Below are 24,968 nucleotides of genomic sequence, written 5' to 3'. Positions count from 1 at the left end.
ATGTGGCATATCCATCAAATGGAATATTATTCAGTCATAAAAAGGTATGATACATGCTATAATATGGGTAAGTCTGAAAACATTACACTAAGTGAAAGAAGCCAACCCCAAATGATGAGATTATTCCATTTTAAAAAAATGTCCAGAACAGGCAAATCCATAGCGACAGAAAGTAGATTAGTGGTTGCCTAGAGCCGGGGGATGTTGGAGGAGTGAGGTGGTGAAAGTTAAGCGACAAGAGGTTTCTTTTTTGAGGTAATGAAAATGTTCTAAACTTCACTATGGTGATGAATGCACCCGCAAACAAACACCCAAAACTTACCAGCACGCACTGCAAACGAATTGTTCCAAGAACAAAACCGATGACATCACACTGAGGAGAAAACAATTATCTCTGTAGATTATTATTTCAATCAGGGCATTTACACCTTTTCCATAATTGCTGAACTATAATTGGTTACATTGCCCCGGCGCTAGGACTCCTGCCTCTGTCTGTTAAGATGGCAAATTCCCCAGTACCATTTCAACTGATGAAATGACCAGTTGAAATAGCTGGGTGTACCATCTCATGGTTCTGAAGCCACCTGCTTTAAAGAACAGTAGGTTATTAAAAAATGAATCTGTTTCAAATGATTTGACCAAGTAATTAGATGTCTGGTGGTTCTCATGCACACACCAGTTGGTAGAATGTTGCTATTGGATGTGCAGCCTCGTGGCCTCACACACAACCAAAAGCCTCTTAGCGAGCCCTACTTCTTACCCACAGACATTCCACAACTCACTGGTAGATAAACACCACTGTGAGATCAGTAGGTGGATCACTGCCTGGAAACAAAAGGGCGTGCAACAAGTAACAGCCACATGCTATCGCCTTTCAAATCAAAGAGCACTATAATCCAAGTGCATCCAAAACTCTGTAGCTGAGTAATATTTTTTTCTATGCTATTAAATAACAGGAAATTGCTCATTGTGTTTAGAGTTCAGCAGCAAGCAAGAGCTTTATTCTGGCGACAGGCCTCAAATCACTCCCGAGAACCCAAATGCTCTTAGGCTCTGACCAGACCCTCCTGCCAACATGAACACAAATGGAAGGATTACCAGACAATTCTTAGGTCTCATTTCACCAACAGCTTTGTGGCAGAGACCCTGCTTTCAGGCAGAAATCTGTATGCAGTGGGGTGGGGATGTGTGTGACTCACTGGCACCCTTATTAGCACCACTCATATATTAGCACCACGCATATAAAGTTAAATGAGCACCTCTTTAGGCAAAGCCCTTAACTGTTACCTCCAGGACTTTGATCAAAGACATAACACAATGATACACATGTCAAAAGGTTGAGCTCACCACTGTTTGGGGAGGAAAATATAGGCTTATTTTTCCCAATACAATTCAGAAAAGGTAGGCATTCTATTTCTGTAGGTCTGTAGTTCAGCCTCAACATGGATCATGATAGATTTCTATTTTGTTTCAAGATAGATTTTCTCATGTTTCAAGATAGATTTCTATTTTGATGCCTGAAATCAAAACAAATTGCTTTTATACAATTTTACTGGTCTGTTATCCCCAAACTTTAAAAACCTATTTTTATTTATGAATAAACTTTAAATCCAAACCAACTTACTTTTCCTTCATTTAAAAAAAACTGCCTGACTCTGTGGATATTTTTTAAAAATTAAGATACTTTCTCTCATGTGGTAAATAATCATTACTTTGACTAAATTCATGTCCACTGGACAAAGTTCAAGGGACTTTTATTGACAGTTACCATCTGGTTTGACCCTTTACACCCCAAAAGCATTTTTCCCTAAGTAACCCAATGACCAAAGCCAGTTCTGCCATTCGGCTTTTCAAACCTGTTATAATAAGTGTAATATAATGCTGACATCTTCTTGTCAGAGAACATGATAACCATATTATCCATATAACATCTTGCAATATCCTAAAATAATGATGGCTTAATTACAAAATTCCCAGATCTATACAACATACACTTCTGTTTACATGATCTTAGTATTCTACAAGTACAAATACATCTTAAAATCTATATCATTACTAAATAAAGATACAGCATAAATGTTTTCTTTCTTTTTTACTTCTCCCACAGATGCAAATTTACTCAACAGTAGTCAAAGGCCCTTCCATTTTAATATCAGTTGTTCACAATGACAAAATTGCATCTTCTGAGCCACAGAAAATATTAAGAATGGATAAGTCACCACAAGTTATTGTCCAGATCCTTCTTAGCTATTCCTCAGTTATAGCTTTTTTTCACCATCCATCATTTAAAACAGGTAGAAAATGAATGGATTTTAACTGTCATCTAGCTATTTTAGCAATTACTTTGGTCAAAACATAATGCTAAACCAGTATCCAGAATGCAAATGCAGGAAAGAAAAGCAAATAAATAATTAGAGGTATTGTGGGGAAGAAAAAGGCCCTGAAAATGAAGTAGGCTGATTTGATAACTACCCCTTATATAAATGGGCATGGATGTTAAGTACTAAACATGCCACCTTTATTTCTTCCAGGGAAATAAAACTAGAAGGAAAGGTTGTTGGCATACCTTTCAAAATTATAGACTATCCACCGAATATATACAGTAGTTTCCAATTGGACTACTGATACAAAGTCACTTTCTAAAAAACTACAGTGGTAACCAAATTATCTAATTCCACATGTAGATGCCTCTTCATAGATAAACCAGTCAGATGAACCCATTACCAACTGAAATGTTTGGACAGTTTCCTTCCATTCCCTGGAACCACCAATTCTGTCACCATTCAAGAGGACACTTGTTCAGACCAGCAGATAAGAGGAAGCCCAGATTTCCCTTCTATGAAACAGATGTCTAAGTGTCTACCATGGCCTCGGTACTGCTGGTCTATAGATGAGACATTCTTCCTCTCAACCCTCAAGGAGGACATAATCTGAAAGCACAAGAGAGGCAAGAAAACAAGAAAAACAAAAACAAAAAAAAGTCAGAGTAAAATTAGATTCCAGGAGGAAGCTGCTCTGGGTTTTCAAAAGAGGAGAACAGTATATGTTATGTCCATCAGACAGCTCCTTGGGCATCAAACATCCCCATCACATCCTTTAACTGCCCAGGAGTAGCATCAGTGCTCAAGGAGGGAATAATCCTTGACTCTCAGAGTGCCAAGCAAAATCTTCATGGTCCCAAAGGAACAGTAATGAGGCCTGAAGGTGCTAAACGTTTGTGTTCCCCCAAAATTCATATGTTAAATCCTAATGCCCAATAAGAAGGAATTAGTAGGAGGTGGGGACATTGGGTGGTGATTAGGTCATGGGTGGAGCCTTCATGAATGGGATTAGTGCCCTCATAAAAGAGATAGCCCACAGAGATCCTTTACTACTTCCACCATGTGAGGAAGCAATGAAAAGATGGCCATCTATGAGCCAGGAGGCAGTCTCTCACCAGACAAGCAATCTGCTAGTGCTTTAATTTTGAACTTCCCAACCCCCAGAACTATGAGAAATAATGAGAAATAAATTTCTGTTGCTTATAAGCCACCCAGGCTATGGTACTTCGTTACCAATGAAGACAAAGAGAGCCCTAAAATGGCAGTGAAAACTGAGAGCTCATGTGTAAAAAGAATAGAACATACCAAGACTGCAGGAATATATTTTGCAGGGATACCTAACAGTGCACCTGAAGTCTGTGGGCCCTGCAGTGAATCCAAACTTAGACAGCAAAGAAACCCAATAAAGGGAAATAACTCACCCCTTAAACCCATCATTTGCTCAGAGTATCTTAACCTTGATTAAAATTATCCTAGAGAAGACTAATGTAATAAAGAAAAACTTCATTTGTAAATGTAATAAAAAAGACTGTTGCTGGAAGGCTATTGTCTGGGTAACAATTCTATTTCCCATGAGTGAAGGCATACTTACAACAGAGAAAGAAAAAACATCCTGTTGGATCACAAATATCATTTCAATCTCTTTAGAACAATTTCTTTAGAACTGTGCTGGTGAACTAATGCTGCCTGCATCCTTGTGTCTGGTAGACATGCTCAATCTATTTAAATACTAAATGAAAAACTATATAAAATAACTGTGATAGTACTCACTAGTGCCCAACTCAGCTGTGCAACAACTCTAGCTCTTCAAACTAGAGGTAAACCACAGTTAGAATCCACTTTTTAAAAATATATATATTTTTTTAATTTCAGAGAGGAAGGGAGAGGCAGAGAGAGATAGAAACATCAATGATGAGATGGACTCACTGATCGACTGCCTCCTGCATGCCCCACACTGGGGATAGAGCCCGAAACCTGGGCTTGTGCCTTAACTGGGAATCAAACTGTGACCTCCTGGTTCATAGGTCAAAGCTCAACCACTGAGCCACACCAGGCTAGAATCCATTTTTAACAACTCAAAGATGATTATTTATAGAAGTACAATGAAAGTGTGCTTGTGTTCATAAATATTACTCTGGAAATTTTGTGTGTGTGTGTTTTATTTTTATTTTTTGTAACATTGGTTAAGAATGTTTTAACTCAATTAATTGCCAGTATAAGGATTCTTTAGTTGTAAAATCTTTATTGCTAGCTAATTTTTAAAGTGTTTTATTTATTTTTTAAAATTAAATTTATTGGGGTGACATTGGTTAATAAAATTATATAGGTTTCAAGTATACAATTCTATGATACATCATCTGTATATTGCATGGTATGCCTACCACCCAAAGTCAAATATTCCATCATCATATATTTGACCCTCCTTACCTTTTCCTACCCCCAAACCCCCTTCCCTCTGGTAACCACTATACTGTGGTCTGTGTCTGTGAGTTTTTATTTGTTTTCCTTCTTTGTTCATTGTTGCTTTCAATTTTACATCAACAAACCAAACAAAAAAGCAATCCAATTTAAAAATGGGCAGAGGATCTGAGAAGACACTTCTCCCAAAAAGACGTATAAATGGCCAACAGATGTATGAAAAGATGCTCAACTTCACTAGCTGTTAGGGAAATGCCAATCAAAACTACAGTGAGAGTGCAGTGCTCTTGGGGGTTCCCTGAATCTGTCTCTTGCTTCAACAGTGCCTGTATGGAACAGACCCAGGGACACCCCTTCTTCCGGCATCCGACACCCTACAACCTCTTTTCCAGTCATCACCTTCGGAGCATGCAGGAGGCAGTTGATCGATGCTTCTCTCTCTTCCTCTCCCTTCCTCTCTCTCTAAAACCAATTAAAAAAAAAACTCATTTAAAAAAAAGATGCAAAACCAGCACTGTGACCAAATTCTCTTCTAGGACATGCTGAGGTCTTCCCAAGAAGAGTAGGGCAAAACTCAGGACACCATGGAAGCCGCCATGGCCTTGGAAGAAGAACCTGAACCAGGCCCTTTTGGATCTGCATGTCCTGGGTTCTACCAGCACAGACCCTCATCTCTATGACTTCCTGGATAAACACTTCCTGGATGAGGAGGTGAAATCATCAAGCAGATGGGTGACCACGTAACTAACCTCCCAGGGTGGGCTGGGCAAGTATCTGTTTGAAAGCCTCACCTTCAAGCACAACTGGAGCCTTTGGAGCCCAGAGGCCTTTGAAGGGCCCCTCTGTATTTTTCTGGAGTCTGGCTTTTGCCTGAGCCTCTCCCTGAAACCACTAGGCATCCTTTTAACCACCCTGGAGCCCCCTCCCAGGAAAATGGAAACAATAAAGCCTTTTATAGCAACAACAACAAAAAATTACAATGAGATACCTGTTAGAATGGCTATTATCAACAAAACAAGTAATAACAAGTGTTGGAGACGAACTCCCATTCACTGCTGGTGGGAATGTAAACTAGTACAGCCACTTTAGGAAACAGTATGAAGACTCCTCAAAAAATTAAGAATATAGTTACCATATGACCCAGCAACCCCTCTTCTGGGTATCTACCTGAAAATTTTAAAAACATTTATTCACAAAAAATATATGCACCCTTATGTTCATTGCAGCATTATTTGTGATGACCAAGACAGTGTCTTTCAATAAATGATTGGGTAAAGAAGATGTGGTGCATATATGCTATGGAATACTGCTCAGACATAAGAAAAGATGAAATACTGCCATTTGCAACAACGTGGATGAATCTTGAGAACATCATGCTAAGCAAAGTAAGTCAGTAAAAGTCAAGAACCTTATGATTTCACTCAAATGTGGACTAGCTCATTTTTATCACTTAAATATCATGTTCTTGCTAGAAAGATAAAACATCTTTTTAGTTCTCTTTGTTGAACTCATGCACCAAGAAGGAAAACAAACACAGCCTTTTTCAAGTCTACTTTAATTGCCTTCTGAATTTTATTTATGTTAACAAAAATTACATTTTTAACCTCAGAGGTCTAATTGAGCTGTTTTACAATATGGTCATCCTGAAATTTATGATTTATAATAGTTATTTCACCTGCAAAATAGTCTATTGAGTCCAATAATTGTAATTATTTTCCTCAACATGCTAGTTTAATTTAAAGTATAAAATCAACAATAAGCACTCAAGGTTCAAAGGTAAGCAATAGAGGCAATAAAAATAATGATTTGGCTAATAACTAATGGGAAGAGGGGAAGGGAGGTGTAAGGGTAGGTAATATAATGAGAAAAATCATCACCTCTCACTGCACAATGTCAATAAATACTGTCAAGAAACGGTGCTTTGTATATTAATTAAAACCTCCAGAAGAACTAAAGGGAAAGACAATTAAATGCTGTTGGCTCTGAGAAGTGGGATTAGAAAAGAGAATGAGTAGGTGGTAGACTTGTTGTTTCATTTTAAACCCTTTTGTACTACTACACAGATCATTTTTACCATAAATATTGTTCATTTGTGTAAACATATAAACACAAATATACAATAAAACCCCAGAAGATTTTGTAGAAATTGAAAAGCAGATTTTAAAAGTTTAAGACTATACTCTATATGTGGTTCCGTTTATAAAAAATTCTACAATGGGCAAAGCTACAGTGACAATAATCAGATTAGAGATTGCCTGGAGCTGGAAGTTAGAATGGGGATCTACCAAAAAGGAGCCCAAGTCAATTTTGGTAGGTGATAAAAATACTCTATATTAAAAAATAAAAAAAATAAAAATAAATAAAAATAAAATTAAAAAAATACTCTATATTTTTATTATGGTGGTGATTACACAATTGTATGTATGTGCCCAAACTCATGGACATGTATATTTTAAATGGATGAATTTTATTGTATACTAGAGGCCCAGTGCATGGATTTGTGCACTGGTGGGGTCCCTCAGACTGGCCTGTGCCCTCACACAATTCAGGACCCCTCAAGGGATGGCAGAGAGCTGGTTTCGGCCAGATTCGCACAGGCCAGGCTGAGGGACCCCACCAGGTCACAAATCTGTGCACTAGGCCTCTAGTCCTATCTAATAAAGAGGGAATATGCAAATTGACCATCACACCATAACAAGATGGCTGCGCCCACAGCAGAGGTGGGGATCCCATAACACAAGATGGCTGCGCCCACAGCGGAGGCCAAGTTCCCGTAATGAGCCTTAACAAGCAATCAGCAGGGACCTGAGGCTGCATGGTGCTGGGCTGGGGCAGGGGACCTGAGGCTGTGCCCCCCGCCTGGCAGGGATTAACAGAGGTGGGGTTGGCTGAGTCTGGATCTAGCCCATTGGGGGTGGGGCCAGCCGGGTCTGGGTCTTGCAAGATTTCGAGGCGCACGTGGGTGGGCAGGGACTTGATTCTGGTTCCCAGGGCGTGCCCCAGATTCTGACAGGAGGAAGATTTTCATATACATTTTACTAATTTTCTTTCATCTCTGACACTTCTATTATAGAGAAAGGGCAAATAGCAGTATTAAGATATTTCCTCTAATTAATTCCCTTTTAATGTGCATGAATTTTGTGCACCAGGTCACTAGTCTCTCTCTATATATCTATATGTATAAAAGCCTAATATGCAAATTGTCCCCTCAGGAGTTCGACCAGGAGACCGATCGCTTGCTATGACAGGCACTGACCACCAGGGGGAAGCACAAAACAAAGGAAGGCTCCAACCAGCAGCTGGCAGCCCACAGCTGGAAAGGGAATGCCCCGATTGGCCCTGACCACCGGCCAGGCCTAGGGACCTACCCATGCACGAATTTCGTGCACTGGGCCTCTAGTATATATATATATATATAAAAGCCTAAGTGACTGGAATAACCAGAATGACCAGGACAACTGGAGCCAGTTGTTATGACACGCACTGACCACCAGGGGGCAGATACTCAATGCAGGAGCTGCCCCCTGGTGGTCAGTGCACTCTCACAGCCAACCTACCCCTGGCCGGCCAACCTCCTGTGGTCCCTACCCCCTGGCCAACAGGCCCCGATCACCAGACTAGGGCCAGGCCCCGAGCTGGGTGGTGGTGGACGTGGCCCCTTCCCCAGGGGGGCCGAGGGCCAGCTAGCTCCCTCCTTGGGCTGGTGGCCAACCTCCTGTGCTCCATCCCTCCTCCCAGCCAGCAGCCCCAATCGGCCCACTGCCTGCCCACCACAGTGGCAGCGCAAAGGTGAGGGAAGGAGGTGGGGGGAAGGCAGGGAACTGCTCAGTGGCAGGGCACTGATGATGGCAGCGTCAGCATCCAGCATCCGTTCCTTCTATGCCCAACCACGCAACTGTTGCCTCCTTGGCCCTGATTTGCGACCAGGCCTAGGGACCCCACCCGTGCACGAAATTTCATGCACTGGGCCTATAGTATACATATAAGATCTTTAGTTAATCTCTTCCCGCCCTGCTCCCTCCCCCCTTCCCTCTGAGATTCATCAGTCTGTTCCATGTTTCCGTGCCTGTGGTTTCCGCTCCTGCATTGAGCATCTGCCCCCTGGTGGTTAGTGCATACCATAGCTACCAGACAGTCAGACAGTCAGACGGTCAGACAGTCACTTAGGCTTTTATATATATAGATAAATATACTCTAATGGAAGTTTTTGAAAAATGTACTAATTGTTTGAGAAGCTGGGGGGGAAATCCACTATCATTCCCTCAAGAGAGTATATTCCCATATTTTATTTAAAATTACACCTTTTTTTTTGCAGCACAGCTGATTTTGCTTCAAGCTATCATGTCAGTGAATACAAGCTAAGAGGGTGGTTCTTCACAATAGAGGTTGTCGCATAGGCAAAGCCACAATGCCATCTTGTCATTCATCTATGAGATATACAGACAAGAAAATGTGTTTTCTCCAACACTATGATGAAAATTTACTGCCTTCGGAAGGTTTTATTTTTGTTCTGCAGTCTGAAAAACATTCTCACATAGATTTCATTAGGACTGGACAACAAAGACGTGCAGAAACCTGGCCATGCCATCAGCTCACCATTTCTGTTGTATTTCCTCAGCATGGCAATCTGATGGCTGCCACTTGCTCACCACCACTTCCCAAGGTGTGCTTTACCGCCCAGCAGCCCCTTAGTCACTGAACTCTACTCCAGGTCCTGGGTGAGGCCCTGAAGCTACAGCAATAAACCAGAGATCAGATTTCTCATGAAGCTAACATGAAGACTGACTTTTTTTAACTTGAGAAAAAATTCACAGCGTTTGTTTAGGAAAATGAAGTTAGGGAAAGGTCGTCCCTTCACCCCCCAACACACTCTTCTTCACCCTGCTCTGTGCTCCTGGAAGCTGAGGTGCGTGCAAACCCTCTGGCTTTCTACTGGGTGTGGCCCATGGGCGCCACCATCAGGAGGTAGGAGGGAGAAAGAGGAACATTGAGGTAGCCATTCTCCGCTCAACTACCTAGCAGATTAGGTAGTATCCTCTATAATTTCTGTCAAATAGACAATTCCCTAAAGCTAATCTCTTCCTTTTCTGTAGCCACTTCCCACCCTCATGACTTCAGCCCTAGATGTAGTAATGGTTTCCTGCTCTCACCAGCCTGGGCAGTGCACTAGGCCCTTTGGTTCCCAAAACCCTGCCCTCACCGTTGTAAATAGTCTCTTCATTGAAGGCACCTCGATTGTTCAGTCTGAGAATATCAGTCCTTACCTTCCAAGACTTTGACTAATACAGAAGACTTTAGTGAAAAAAGGGACCTCGAGGATATACTAAAACCCTCTAAGTATACAAATTAGGGAACTGAATGATCAGTAGCAGCCAGGTATTTAATCTATTTTATATATACTTTCTCTAAAATTAAAGTTGATGACTTTCTGCTAGAGAGCTTTGGTCACAAATTTTCTTCCTTTTTTAAGCAACTGAACTTAACATATTTCAAATGATAGCTCAGTTGAACAAAATAATACACATAGAAGACTGCATAATGGCTAAAGGGCCCCTTCGTTCCTGCAGATGGTGTGATTTTATTCCCGGAGGCAGTCAGAGAGCTGTATACTTAGACTTCATTATTTGGGGCCCTTGCAAAAGGTCTTCACTAAATTATGCATACACATGCCATCAGCCTATATCCAAGGACCTTTTGAAAAATAGCCCCACAAAGCAGTCTACCATCTATTTGAGGAATGTAGCTCAGAGTGTAGTTCACTACACATACTGTATTCTCTTTAGGAGGTGTTTTTTTTCCAAGCCTAAGCGCGGGGAAAACTGCTTCACCTTAATCTTTGGGCCTCCATGGATCCTACCACTGGTCAGGGAGCCTGGACACTCCCAGCCAAATGTGTAGCTCACTCCTAACAAGTGAACAGCATCTTCTAGAAAATGTTTTGTGTGCTGATCTCACCCCTAGCTTCTCTTTCCACCCCACCTTCTCATATATTTTATTTCATTTTATTATTTTTGTGGGCTGTGCTATAGGCTGAATGTTTATGTGCCCAAAATATTCATATGATGAAACTTAACCCCCAGTGTGATGATACTAGGGTCTTTGGGGGTGATTAGGCCATGAGGGTGCAGCTTCATGAAAGGGATTAGTGCCTGTGAGATCCCAGGTTGCTCCCTCATGCCTTCTGACAAGTGAGGACACAGGCAGATGGCATCTACGAACCACGAGTTTGATCTCCAGACCAGGTAGTGCATCAGCTGGCGCCTTGATCTTAGACTTCCTGTCCTCAGAGGTGTAAGAAATTTCTGTTGTTCATAAGCCACCCGGGCTATGGTATTTGTTACACAGAAGCTCAAACAGACTAAGACAGGTTGTACCAAATCCTTTTTGAAATGAGGCAAGAGTAATAAACTTTCAAAAATGGCTGAAAAAAGTGACATGAATATTTCCCCATGAAGCTTAATCTACATTTTAAAACTCCATTAAAACCATAAAGAAACCAAACTTAGGATGATAACCTTTATAACTTACCCTAAGATTATCCTACCAATTCCTTCCTATTTGTTAAATTTCCTCTCTTCCACAAGTAAGACTCTGGCTGCACCTCCATCTAATTCTCCTAATGGAGAATTAGAACACTAATTTTCACTTTATTAACCAGAAAAAAAGTATAACAGATATAAGACTATATTGGGTAAACTTGCAGAAACCCTTCAGAAACTCAAGTCCCTGTGATGTGTCTCTGATATGCAGTGAAGGCCCCAATGCTCCTGAGTGGGATTGGAAGGCAGGGTCCTTCAAGGACAGCATGGACTTGGTCTCTCTCTCTCTCTCTCTCTCTCTCTCTCTCTCTCTCTCTCTCTCCCAAATCAATAAACATATCCTCAGATAAGAAATTTAAAAAAAATTCTGGACTTTAATAGACAAAAAGGAGTGCTATTCTCTGTGTTAATGGCAATGAGACTTTTCTGGTCCAGGATAGGAGTTAGGGGAAGGGGTGTGACAGGACCAGAAAGGCTGGGAAGTGATGTGGCAGGTACTGATATGGAAGACCATCTACACTATGGTCTTAGCAACCTGGGATCTCACAGGCACTAATCCCTTTCATGAAGCTGCACCTTCATGACCTAATCACCCCCAAAGACCCTAGTATCATCACACTGGGTATTAAGTCTCATCATATGAATATTTTGGGGACATAAACATTCATTATGATCATCCAAATGGGAATTTCTTGCCAGAACATCCCACATCCCACCCAAAAAAATCACTCCCTGTATAGAGGGCCACCAGCCTGTTAAATTTACCCATGGCAACACCTACTTATCTAAGGGCCTCTGACTCTAGGACTTGTAATGATGTTGTTGGGTTAAAAGACAGTTCCTTTGGTAATGTATCCACACAAACTTCAGCTACTCAAAATATTTCTGTAAAATTTGAACATGTTTATATAATTTCAAAAGGAACATATTTTTAAGTAAAAGCAACTATTTTTCTTTTGTGTATGTTATCTTAGGTACACATTCAATAGTTGAGAAGATTCTTTAAATATATATCAATATACATCTCAGAGATATAAAAGCAAATAGGCACACCAGCCCTAGCAGGTTTGGCTCAGTGAATAGAGTGTCAGCCTGTGGACTGAAGGGTCCCGGGTTTGATTCCAGTCAAGGGCATATGCCCGGGTTTCAGGTTCGATCCCCAATAGGGGGCGTGCAGGTGGCAGCCAATCAATGATTCTCTCTCATCATTGATGTTTCTATCTCTCTCTCCCTCTCCCTTCCTCTCTGAAATCAATATATATACAGGCACACCAGAAACAGCTCTCTATTAATAAAGTAAAACAAAACAAAATAAAGGTAATACTTTGAGGTAAAACTGGAACAAGTGAAAACTGGCTCCTACTGAGCCAGAAAGCCTCATAGATCTTCTTGAACTTGTTAGAAATGCACAATCTCAGACATACCGAATCACAGTCTGCATTTGCAAAGGCCCCTGGGAGATTTGTAGACCTTTGTAAGGTTTAGAAGCCTTGCTCTAAGGCCCCTAAAGTTCTGAGATTCTATCAGTGAACATATAATTAGGAGGTACTGGTAGAAACAAGGAGTCTCAGAGCTCTAGAGTAAAGTAAAATTGAGGTTTTGACATTCCTGGAGGTGAATAACTTTCCTGCTCTAGTCTAATTTACAAACCCTCTGACCCACAAAATTACTGTCACTAACCTGAGCTTACCCAGCTCCCCCTGTGTGAACCTCCGTGTACTAAGAAGTCCGCACTTCTAATGCATCATGACAGTTTGCACCTGCTCTTTTCTAAAGTCAAACCAAGAAATTCCTACAGAATAGAGGTTAAAAACCACCAGAATGAGGGCATATCAGCCAGCCAGCAAGTCAACCCGCAGAAGGAAAAACCTGGTAGGGAAGTAGGAAGGGCCAACAACAAACAGGCCCAGAGTGCCTGGGCGCTCAGAGCTTAAACTGTGGGATTCTGGGGGACATGACATGTGCAGGCCCTGTAGCTGGCTGCAGGACCACCACCCTGACAGGTCCCAGCCTCCACCCCAGCCCCCATGAAGCTTTCACCTGGACCCACACCCTGCCCAATAAAGCAGGCCACGACCACCAAGAGCTCCTAGTGCAAGCCGGCTAGAGAAGAGAAAAGGCCCCCAGCAGACAGGAAGCCTACACTCAGAAGTCCTTTGGCTCAGGATGGAGGTCCTGCCTGCCCTAGTCGGAGATCCTTCCCCACTGCTTCCAGGGACAATAAGACCACAGGAGTGTCAGGAGGATCCTCAGCGCTCCAAGAATCCACTCTGGGTTGGTCATGTGGCTGTGAGGGAGCTCACATATTTCCCACAGAACCTGGAGATCAAGCCACTACTAGACCACAGAGTGCGCCTTTGTGTACTCTGGAAAATGGCGCTCCAGCTGGGCAGAAACAGCCCTCTGGCAGTCACATTACTAAAGGCCTTTCCTTTGGGTAAAGGAGGACTGTGGTTAACAAATAGAAGGCACCTGTGTGCTCAAAATAATGACCCTCCTTTCTCCAGAAACAGAGCTCCCACTCACCTCCCCCAACATACACATGTCTGCACCGTTTATCTACAAAACCAATGTGCCCTCTCCACTTTGGCAGCCTCAAGGGTAGGGTGAGAGAGAAGAGGAAGGGAGAATACATAAGCATAAGAAACTCAGAATCCAATAAACAGTCCAGACAAAGAATAGTATTCTAGAAGTGAAGGAATAGTTCCCAGAGGACATATCCACCCTCATCTCATTATAACTCTTATGTAATTGCATTTTACCACAATAAGATTGTATTGAGTTTTATAAATTGACCAATGGCATGATTAACTACAGTATAACTACACTGTATGATGCTGGCAGTCAAGGAATACATTTCCAGATGCAAGGCCACAGGAAAGCCCATGCTTCCACAATGGAGCTGTCTATTTCAGCATGTGAGGGGAGCAGGGTAACTGCTCTGCTCACGGTCCACCTCCACCCTGCAGTTCTCATTTGCTAACACGATGGGGCACTTTATGAAAACATTTTGTCACCACTCTACAGTAATAGCTCCAAACTGCAGCAACATTATTAGTTGTTCCAATGATAAAGGTTGCTCCAACACAGAATTTCACACAGAGGAGTCTTTATGGAACCCCCACTACAGAACAATGTCTAAACTAAAAATGGTTGCACAGAAATGAGCAAAATCATGAAAAACATTTCCATAAGTATGTTTTTGCTCAATTCTTTCAACATCTGGCATCTTTAGGCTAAAATTTACACAGCAGACTTAATCTGATTTCAAGTGCCTTAATCTGATTCTGAGTATCAAAACTCAAAAAAAGGAGTTTTTTTTCTTTTGAAAAATAACAGCAATAATGTTCAAATTTCTAATTCACTATTATTGTCCCTTAACTTTTTAAATGCCTGCAATAAGTCAATTTTATAATCATAGGATATATATGTATATATATGCACAAATACATATATTTTATTATGTTATATTTTTCTGTTTATATGTAGAAAGTATACATAATGGTTAATATTTAGCAAGCACTTATTATGTGCCAGACATTGTCAAACATTTTACATATGTCTTCTCTCAGCACAGTTATCCCTGCATCGAAGAGGTAGATGTTATTTTAGCCTCATTAAGAGATGAAAAACCGAAGCACAGAAAGGTCAGGCTGCTAATATCTAGCAAAATCAGTATCTGAAGCCAGGCAGTATGTTTCTCTCTCAGTTGCTATTGAATAAATGGATACATCAGGGCCTAGACCAGTGGTTCTCAACCTTCCTAATGCCGAGACCCTTTAATACAGTTCCTCATGTTGTGGTGACCCCCAACCATAAAATTATTTTCGTTGCTACTTCATAATTGTAATTTTGCTACTGTTCCAAATCATAATGTAAATATCTGATATGCAGGATGTATTTTCATTGTTACAAATTGAACATAATTAAAGCATAGTGATTAATCATAAAAACAATATATAATTATATATGTGTTTTCCAATGGTCTTAGGCGACCCCTGTGAAAGGGTCATTTGACCCCCAAAGGGGTCTCAACCCACAGGTTGAGAACCGCTGGACTAGACTATATATATATATATACATTAAGATTTTAAACATTTAAAATTGACTTAATTCAGCAAGACTCTAACATTTGACAGCAACCTTCATAGAATGTTACTAAGAACTCCAAGTAATTTAAAAGAAAAATATGTTCCTTGGCTACAGGGACCTTACAGACTAATTAAAGACACAAAGATATAAACATAAAATACATTTATTTCAAAGCTACTTCTAAGTAGAGGTGATAATATGATATGACTGAAATAAAGAGGAAGATGACAGATAACGGGAAGAGTTGTGGAGGTGACTCCTAAGGTAGCCTCCTAAGGAAATGCTGCCTGGAGTGGCAGAATGACAGGAGAAGAGAATTTCACACCATGGTCAAAAACAGGCAAGAAGTAACAGGAAAGATGGAGGTGTCAGTTGGAGAACAGAATATATGTCATGAAGTATTTCATGTCGCATGAAACTGTGATGAGCTATTTCACCATGGTTTTCCTTTAACCAAGAATCTACATTTTACACTTACAGCTATCACTATTCTGGCTTTATTCTCTTTCCTCTCCATGTTCCGAGGCAACCTTCTGAGTGTTAAGTGGAAACCATCTCCCTGTGTTCCCTCCCTGATCTGCCTCCCACCAGCGTAGAATGATCTGCTCAAAAACAAACAGAATAAACGAGCAATATCACTACACATTCACCCATCACCCACTTATTTCCAGAAACTGTCTTTGTGTAAAGCTAGAATAAAATGTGTTTGACTTCAAATGACTTAGGTTCCTTGCCTTTTTATTTTAAAAAGATAAAGAAAGATCTACATTCAACCAATAAGTTTTATTTAGAGAACCCCTGCCCAACTTGATGTTCAGCCCTGGGTGAGCTCTTGTTGCTACCCCCAAGGATTTTTTCACCCAGTCTACACAATGCCTGGCACATAGTTGGCACTTGGTAAATGGGAATTTCCATTTCTTGAGCATCTAGTTGAAGAAGTAGATGTCAAGAAGAAAAAGACAAATACGTAAGGTCATTGTATATCAGAGATTTTATAAGCACTGGACAGGGACCACCAGAAGGGGTCAGAAAGCTGGTCTTCTATAAAAGATGAGCTAATCTAATAGATATCTGAAGCTGGAGAGCATTTCAAGCAGAGGAAGAAAGCAAAGCATGTGACCTATTAAAGAACGATGTGTGGCATGACTGGGGCTCAGATACGGGCAGAGTGGAAATAAATGGGCCAGATCTCAGAGGGCCCCAGTGCCCTGCAAAGAGGGTGGAATTACCCAGCAGTGACAAGGAGCCAGTAACAGACATGAAGCCGGAAATAATATGATTATACTCATTTAGAGAGATAGATATGATGGCGATGAGGAGAATGGGTTGGAAAGGAGGTCTGAAGGTCACCTAGAAGTTCAACTGCGGTAAGATGGTCTGAATTCAAGTAGTGAGGAGTGAGATATGAGATAAAAGGATAGACTTTAACAAATACTAACAGATTTCTCCCTGCAAAATGTAGCTTAAACTCCTAAGAGAGTGTTGGATCTTTCTTGTGTCCCAAAAGCATCCTCATGGAGCAATTCAGACTACTGTCTTTTGAACACGGGGCCTAATTGGTAACTTTACCACCCAAAACACTCCTCTCCTATTTTGCTTCTTTCAATAACATCTACTAGGCACTAACTACATGTCTGCTACTGGTCGTCATGGATACAAAAGCAAGACAGACACAGTTCAGGTGGCCAAGAGGCTTAGAGTTTAATAGAAGACAGATGGATACACAGATAATAACCACAATCTCAATGCTGTAAGAGGTGTGGATGAGGTGGTAGGTGCACAGAGAATAATTACAACCTGATTGGGATGAAAAGGTAATATTCGACTCCATTAGTGTCTCTTTTTTTAATATATTTTTATTGATTTCAGAGAGGAAGGGAGAGGGAGAAAGAGATAGAAACATCAATGATGAGAGAGAATCATTGATTGGCTGCCTCCTGCACGCCCCCCTACTGGGGGTCAAGCTTGAAACCTGGGCAAGTGCCCTTGACTGGAATCGAAGCTGGGACTCTTCAGTCTGCAGGCTGATGCTCTATCCACTGAGCCAAACCAGCTAGGGCTCAATTCCTTTTTTTAAAATTAATTAATTTTTTTATTGTTTAAAGTATTACAAATAGTAGTACATATGTCTCCCTTTTATCCCCCCAATTGACCTTCCCCCAGCCTCCCCTACCCCGCCCCCCCAGCACATGCCCTCACCCCCCTCCCACTGGTTATGCTTATATGCATGCTTACAAGTCCTTCGTTTGATCTCTTACCTCCCCCCCGCCCCCCAACCCTCCCCAGCCTTCCCGCTGTCGTTTGACAGTCTGTTCGATGCTTCTCTGACTCCTGTCATCAATTTTTAAATGATATACATATCGCCAGTGAAATTTCCTTAGCTGCAGCTATAAATTGTCTAAAATGTATAATTTCAGAAACAGAAAATGTAGTGGAGTCTCTGAAATGTTTAATATTGTTAATGTTAAAGGTAAATCCCATTTGTAGAGCTCGGTTTGCTAACTGGGGCTTACCTATTGGCTACTTATGGTGAAAGTCATTTTCTTTTTCCAAGTTTTAACTATTAAACTCATTTTTAGCATTGAATGTTATCATGAAAATAAACAAAATGTCAAAGAATATCCAAAGACCTATTGAGATGAAGCACACACTGTATTTACCAAACACAATAAACCCTTTGCTTTGACACAGGGAATCCCCGTTTCTGGGTCTAGGTGATACGGTGGAGATGCAGCACTGGTGTGGATTCCTGCGCCAGCTTCGGGTGCATCCACTGCCAAGACCCACATGTTCCAGTGGGACGCTTTTTGTGAAATGCAACCGATCACTCACTAACACCAATGACACAGTGCAGCATGGAGCTGTTTATAGTTTAGAGCCCAGACTTCATGGCAGAAAAGGAGATTTGGGAGGACAGGTGTTCTGAGCACTTGGTGCTCAGATTAAGGCAACCAATCAAGAAGCTTGCTGGTGTAATACCTTAATCAATAAAGAAAAATATCAAAAAAAAAAAAAAAAAAGAAGCTTGCTGGGATCTCAGTGGAAGGAAACTATGAGATGTCAATGATGGAAAAGCAATGGCTGAATGGATAAAACAGTAAGCTGAGGGAGAAGCTGTGAAAGGAACAGGAGCTCACAGACCTCAGGCACTGCTTCACCAACCTCGCAGTGCATGGAGGTGGCTGAGCACCTAGGGCAGTGATGGCGAACCTTTTGAGCTCGGCATATCAGCATTTTGAAAAACCCTAACTTAACTCTGGTGCCGTGTCACATATAGAAATTTTTTGATATTTGAAACCATAGTAAAACAAAGATTTATATTTTTGATATTTATTTTATATATTTAAATGCCATTTAACAAAGAAAAATCAACCAAAAAAATGAGTTCGCGTGTCACCTCTGACACGCGTGTCATAGGTTCGCCATCACTGATCTAGGGGAATCCGTCCTCAAGGTATGCAGGCTCCCCACCCCCCCCACCCCCAGCAAGATGGGATCGCAGAAATTGGTGAGACTGGGAAGTGGTCTAACAAATCAAAAACAGGAGGATCCAGTGCAGTGAAAAGAAAATCCACACGGAAGGACTAGAGAAGTGGAGGGGCCTGGCTCTGACAGTTGAGAGGATGACTGTGAAGAAGGACCTAGTACTTCAGCAATGAGCTTTCCTGTTCAGAAATGTGGCATGGAAATGGCAGTCAAATTTCCCAGAAGTTCTCAGAGGGCAAGAGCATTGAGTACAGACTCCGACTCACCAGAAAAACTACAGAGCCCTGTGATTAACTCTGGAAATGGTATTTCAGAAGACTGGAGTGCTCCACTGGGAGAGACATCTACCCAGGAGTGGGTGGAAAGGAAGGTGGGGCTACAGAAACAGAGAAAACCCAGGAGAAAAAGGAGGCAGAGAGTAGAGGTCCCATAGAAAAGGAAGCAGCCAGGGCTGGACTGAGTAAGAAGACGGAGGCAAAAGAAATGACTGATGGGGAAGGAGCTGCCAAGGCAGCCCAGGAGAAGCTGGGAAAACATGCCCACTGCCAAGTTGAAGGAAAGCCAGTCAGGGAACACAGCTATTGGTCAGGAATCTATAGATTTACTGACACTCACCTCTGTTACACAAATGGAGTTGTGGGGTCTGAAGAAGCTCAAGTGGGAACTGATGACCCCGTGGCTGATGCAGGGGCACTCTCCAGGAGTGGGCAGCAAGACTCCTCGGTTAGGGGACTGGCAAAGGACAAATGGACCCACCTCTATTTGCCAGCTTTTCAAAGGGAAGAAAACTGATTTCCTATTTCTTTCTAGTCTAGCACTTGGAACCTGTATAAGGTTGACTCTTGGCCATTATTTCTATTGATATTAAAGCTGATTTTTTATAACCCAATTCCAACTATCCTCTTTTCCATTATTACATTTATAGAATTAATGTGTCACGGTGGCCAAGACATGGAGATAACCAAAGTGTCCTTCGATTCAGTATTGGATAAAGAAGATGTGGTTCATATATACTATGAAATACTATTCAGCTATAAGGAAAGGTGAAATATGGCCATTTGCGGTATTTCCTTGGTTAGACCTTGAGAATATTATGCTAAGCAAAATAAATCAGTCAATAAAAGCTAAGAACCACATAATTTCACTCATATGTGGGAAAGAGAACTAAAACTCATAGACACAGATGACAACAATATGGTGGTTGCCAGAGGTAAGGTGAAGTGCAGTAAAGAGTAAAGGGGCCAGCCCTGGCCGGCTTGGCTCAGTGGATAGAACGTTGGCCTGAGGACTGAAGGGTCATGGGTTCGATTCCAGTCAAAGGCACATGACTGGGTTGTGGGCTCGATCCCCAGTCGGGGGCATGCAGGAGGCAGCCGATCAATGATTCTCTCTCATCATTGATGTTTCTATTTCTCTCTCCCTCTCCCTTCCTCTCTGAAATAAATAAAAATATTTTTTTAAAAAAGAGTAAAGGGGCCAAATATATGGTGAGGGAAGATGATTTGACTTTGGGTGATGGGCATACAATGTAATAAACATATCATGTGTCATAGTATTGTACACTTGAAACCTATATAATCTTATTAACCAGTGTCACCCCAATAAAATTAATTTTTAAAATGTGTGCAACCATCCAGACCTGACGTTTCTGTGAGAAGTTTTTTTTATAACAAATTTAATTTTATAAATAGAAAGCTATTTTTTAAAAAAAAAAAAAAAAACCTTTACCCACTGTATAGGAGAACAAATTGGCCAATGGTATATCTGATAAGGGGTTAATTTCCAAAATACATAAAGTACTCATAAAACTCAACAAAACAAAGACAAACAACCCAGTTAAAAAATGGGCAGAAGACCTGACTAGACACTTTTCCAAAGAGGACATACAAATGGCCAAGAGATATATGAAAAAGTGCTCAATGTCACTAATCATCAGAGAGATGCAAATTAAAACAACAGTGAGGTACCACCTCACACCTGCCAGAATGGCTATCATGAATAAGTCAACAAACAACAAGTGCTTGTGAGGATGTAGAGAAAAATAATTCTTTGTATGCTGTTGGTGGGAATGCAGACTGGTACAACCATTATGAAAAACAGTGTGGAGTTTCCTCAAAAAATTAAAAATGGAACTGCCATTTGACCCAGTGATTCCCACTTCTAGGAATATATCCTAAGAAGCCTGAAACACCAATCAGAAAGAATATATGCACCCCTATGTTCATAGCAGTGTTATTTACAATAGCTAAGATCTGGAAACAGCCCAAGTGCCCATCAGTAGATGAATGGATAAAAAATACTGGTACATTTACACAATGGAATACTATGCAGATATAAAAAAGAACAATCTCTTACCCTTTGGGACAGCATGGGAGGGACCTGAGGAATATTATATTAAGTGAAATAAACTAGTCAGAGAAAGATAAGTATCACATGATCTCACTTATATCTGGAATCTAATGAACAAAATAAACTGAGAAACAAAATAGACCCAGAGACATTGAAGTATGCAATAGACCGACATATTTCAGAGAGGGGAGCAATGTGAAGAATTTAACCAAAGAACTTATATGCATAATCCATGGACACAGACAATAGTGCAGTGAAGGGGGAGTAGGGGCAGGGGATCATGGGGGGGAGGGGATAAAGGGGACATCTGCAACACTTTCAACAATAAAGATAAAGTTTAAAAAATCAAATAATATTTTTAAAAGCCTTTGCTTTGTACATAGCAATCTCTTCAGACTACTTTTGGTGGCCTTAGTTCACTTTCAAACAAGTTTTCCATTATCTGGCAGGAGTTGCCATAGTACTCCACCCCCTCCACATCCTTCCTGTACTGGGTCACATAAAAATAACTACCCACAAAGCATTTAAAATTTTCAGGAAATTATTTTAGCGGAAAAAATCACTGGCTATCACAATTGTGGTGACGTGGAGAACCCAGGATAGAGCTCGGAAGATTTTCAAATAAGAACTTCATTTTTTAGATAGTACAAACTTCTTTACTCCCTACCAATGACTACTTACCTTATTATTAGAAGCATTTGTTTACAATGTGCAACTAATCTAGGGAAAATGTTTTTTATCTAATATCTCTTATTATATGACAGTAAATTCTATTTTTTGAATTCCCATGTGACATAAATATGTTCACTTAGAACTTTGAACTGTTCCTATTTCCAAGGAGCTATTTCATACTTAGTTATTAAATGACAAATAACTATTTTAATTAATTATATAAGATATACATGTCTATTACAGAAACTTAGAACATATAAGTAGCCATGAAGAAAATTAAAATAACCTAAAATCTGCAGAGAATCAGTATGAATAGTTAGAACTTGTTTTTCTTTCATAATTTTTGAAGAATAAATTCATATATTTCTCTTTAAAATTCCGACTGCCTATAAGTACTCTTTAATAACTCATTGTCATCATTTATACTGGCAATATCATTATGTAGATTTTCCACAACTTAAGTAATCAAACATTATAGTTGGGCATCAGGGCTGTTTCCAACTTTTCATTATTAAAGGCAATGCTATAATGAGTATCCTTATATGCACATTTTTACACATTCATTTATTTGTATCCTTAGGACAAAACCCTAGAAGAGGACTTGCTGAATCCGAGTAGACATGATAAAGTCATGATTTTTACATCACAGTAAAAATATAGCTCATAGATTTTAAAACATACATAATGAGAATATATCTGCATTTGAAAAACACAAAGGAAAGTGTGTGTTGTTATTTAAAGGTAAAAGTTTACATCTATTAAATTATAGTTTAGCTGTCAACAAAACACAAACTCTCAGAATATATGTAGGGCTCTGTCATGCTTGCTAAACTTGTACCCCAAGAAAAATCGGCTAGGTTTATTCAAAAAACTCCTTGACAATAGAGCTCTGTGGGCAATAAACTTGGATGCTATACTATAATCAGCATTGTGCAATGGAAAAATAATGTATGCCACAAATGCAAGTCTTATATCTAATTTTAAATTTGCTAATGACTACATAGAAAAAAAGTAAAGAGAAACAGGTAAAATTAATTTTAGTAATACATGTCACTTGACCCAGTGTATTCAAAATATCCTTATAACATCTAATCAAATTTTTTAGAATTATTAAAGATATTTTAAGTTATCTTTTTAATTCAAATTCCAACGTGTACAAGCATAAACACCTTGGATGTTCCTGCAACCCTCCCTAACACAAAGTCAGAAAAAGGTCCTTTTCCCTTGAACATGTACAGCCTTTGCTAAGCCTCACACATGCTCAGAGAACTCCTTCAAGCACACAAGTTCATCTCCTCCACAGACAGGCACTTTTAGGACTGCACAGATTAGACCTTAAACTTCTCTCATCCGCCTTAGTACAGTGCTTTCCAGCAAATGCTCAAAGCCTGCTTAGTGTACTGTGTACATGAGGAATGAAGTGCCAGGACTCTGATGAAGGGGGTCCGGCGTATAACACATCAAGGCCTCCTAAAAGCCACCACAGGGAGGTGAGGCAGAAAAGCCCCACTAGTCAACCTGACCTACCATTTCAGGCATGGGCCCTGTCACTGTGGGGCTCTGTTAGTGAATTCAACCCTGGTCCAACTTCCTGCTTCCCTTTGGAACACACATAATTGTTCATACATAATTGCTCTCTAAAGAGATGTAATACATCGCAATTTTCCCATTGAAACTAGATGCTTTACTTTAAAAATGCGCTTTTTAGTATGTATGGGATACCTTCTAAACAGGAGGTTAGTTACTAAAGCACCACAATACACACACACACACACACACACACACACACACACACACGCACAAGTGCACTCACAAGCCTCAGCAACAACAAGCACCCCTCATTGTAAGAAAGTCTCTTTCCATCTCAGTTGTACCACATGGACTGCTGAACATGCCATTTAAGAGTCTGACCAGCACCTTGTGATTTTTTTCAAACCTATCAGGAAGTACAGGTACCATAATTTCCAAAGCAAATCATGACCCCATGTCCTGAGTACCCAAATGCTCTTACGGGACTGAGAAAAATATCTTAAATTCAAGATTGTCCTGGAAAGCTTGGAACCCATGCTGTGGTATCTATCAATTAGACAAATAATATGAAAAATAACAAGTCTTAATAAAACCTAAAATAGAAGATTTTCACTTCTTTTTTTTTTAATATTTATTTTATTGATTTTTTACAGAGAGGAAAGGAGAGGGATAGAGAGCCAGAAACATCGATGAGAGAGAACATCGATCAGCTGCCTCCTGCACACTCCCCACTGGGGATGTGCCCGCAACCAAGGTACATGCCCTTGACCAGAATCGAACCTGGGACCCTTCAGTCCGCAGGCTGATGCTCTATGCAGTGAGCCAAACCGGCTAGGGCAGATTTTCACTTCTTAACAGCAACTGCGTAAATAACTAGTTGTGGTTGTATTGGGACGACAGTAACACAGCCGATATATAAATACATAGCTCTAAAACTTTAAGTGACTTTCAGACAAATGTGCAAAAGAGGTTACAAAGTATCTGGGAAATGCCTGCCTGGATTTTACTGGGATGTCATTAGCAGCAATACCGCAGAATTTGGTGACTGGGGTCACAGGGCATGTGGCGAGTGGACTCTCTGGAAGCGGCCCATTTCGCTGGCCAGCAAGGCTGCCAGGTGAAAAGCCAATGGACCTTCTTCCCTTACTCAAAGTGACAGTCTCCCAACAAACTTGCCTTCCAAGATCCTAAAATAATCTTCAGTAAAAATGTTTTGTTTTAACATCAAAACTAGAAAGCCCATTTATTGAAATCCACAGTGGGTAAGAAGTTCAGAGGTATTCTTTCAGGAGTTCTGATTGTGGCCAAAATTTCAGTGGAAAAGTTGACAATAAGGCCAAGGAGGCAAGGCAGCTGTTGGCAACATTAAGGGTAGGAACGAATGAGTATCCTAACTCAGGAGGGTTTAATTGTTTTGTTTTGGTCTTTTTAAATCATAAAAGGTAGCATTATCAAATTTAAGGACAGGCTAAAATTACCAGTCAAATTTGCCATTCTCTAACCACAATGGAAGAATATGAAAACCCACTGCCAAAAATGTGGATAATGTTGTAGTTGTATG

General features: G+C 40.6%; 1 protein-coding gene and 1 pseudogene across 4 annotated transcripts in view; one reads left to right on the top strand and one right to left on the bottom strand.

Annotated features, from left to right (window-relative positions):
* RASGRF2 (Ras protein specific guanine nucleotide releasing factor 2) overlaps positions 1-24,968 on the bottom strand; it is a 187,754-nt gene that overhangs the window by 146,466 nt on the left and 16,320 nt on the right. The window lies entirely within an intron of this gene.
* On the top strand, positions 19,026-19,648 carry LOC308518063 (splicing regulator SDE2-like; annotated as a pseudogene). The gene has a single exon. The product of its transcript is annotated as a splicing regulator SDE2-like (transcript).

This window comes from Myotis nattereri, assembly GCF_964212035.1.
Source record: "Myotis nattereri genome assembly, chromosome: 4".
Taxonomy (NCBI): Eukaryota; Metazoa; Chordata; class Mammalia; order Chiroptera; family Vespertilionidae; genus Myotis; species Myotis nattereri.
Note: the sequence above shows the minus strand (reverse complement) of the source record. Positions and strands in the feature narration are given on the sequence as shown.